Source organism: Trichoplax adhaerens, genomic scaffold (genome assembly GCF_000150275.1).
Source record: "Trichoplax adhaerens TRIADscaffold_4 genomic scaffold, whole genome shotgun sequence".
In the NCBI taxonomy this organism is placed as follows: domain Eukaryota; kingdom Metazoa; phylum Placozoa; class Uniplacotomia; order Trichoplacea; family Trichoplacidae; genus Trichoplax; species Trichoplax adhaerens.
Window position 1 is genome coordinate 5249081 of NW_002060946.1, and position 1474 is coordinate 5250554.

The following is a 1474-nucleotide window of genomic DNA, read 5'->3' on the forward strand; positions in this document are numbered from 1 at the left end:
GTGGAGGTTGAGCTACAGTACCTTACACTGTACTCCGTTGCTACTGTACAGTATAGTATTGTACTGTACGTTATAAGGCTACAGTATACAGTACTGTCGAACCTGACAATGTCACCGTGACTGGACGGACTGTACTAGTACAGTACGTGTATAGCGCTCAGTCCCGCATACAATCCTATTGTTGATTATTGCATGCTTTCCATTTCAGCCAATCAAGGGAAGCTGTCCGTCCGTTGTAGATTTCAATCATTGTCTTGCTGCTGTTCTACTCTCATCCATAACAATGGGACACAAACTCGCATTCAAAACATACTATGGTGCTATTTTCCAGCCAAGCCAGTTGTAATCCATGGCTCTAATCAGTAGAAATAGAACACGACAGTGCTGAAAGCTTGCTTGAAGATAGGCACTCATCATCATGGACTACTAGACAAAATACCATACCTTTTTTTCTATTTTTTAAACCAGCCAGTCAGTCTATGCCCGCTCCATGGCCTCCATGCTATGGACTAGAAGACTTGGATGGATGGCTCACTCTTGGACAGACAGACATTCCCTGCTTATTGATGACTCACTCTTGGACAGACAGACATTCTCTGCTTCATTTGGTTAAAGTACTGTACAGTACAGTACAGTACTGTGCCAAACACTTGCTTCTGGTAGTAGTTGACTAGGCTGATGATTAGTACTGTGGACGTTAGCCAGTTTTAATGAACGAACGTACAGTACGAACGTCCAATTTGAACGTCGGACGTTCATTGAACGTACCAACGTACACAGTGTACAGTGTTAACACTACAGTATATACATAGTGTACACTGTACTGTACAGTACGGTATAAGACTATACTATACAGTACACTGTACTGTACGTAACAGCGTACAGTATACTGTAGTCATGACTAGTACTGTGGACGTTAGCCAGTTTTAATGAACGAACGTACTGTACGAACGTCCAATTTGAACGTCGGACGTTCAATGAGCGTACAGTACAGTACCAACGTACACAGTGTACAGTGTTAACACTACAGTATATACATAGTGTACACTGTACTGAAAGTGTTTGTAAAAGACGTTTGTACTACTGTACTGTATGTACTGTACAGTATTGGGGTGGGATTATACAAACTGACTGTATACACCGTACAGTACTGTACACTGTACAGTTCGTCGACGTCCGATCTGACAACGAACGTACATACCGAACGTCCAAAATCGAACGTCCGTTGGACGTCCAATCGCTCGACGTCTACAGCACTATACAGTAGTACTGTGGACGTTAGCCAGTTTTAATGAACGAACGTACGAACGTCCAATTTGAACGTCGGACGTTCATTGAACGTACCAACGTACACAGTGTACAGTGTTAACAGTGTACACTGTACAGTACGGTATAAGACTATACAGTACAGTATGTACAGTACAGTAGTACGTAACAGCGTACAGTACTGTATACTGTAGTCATGACTCTGAAA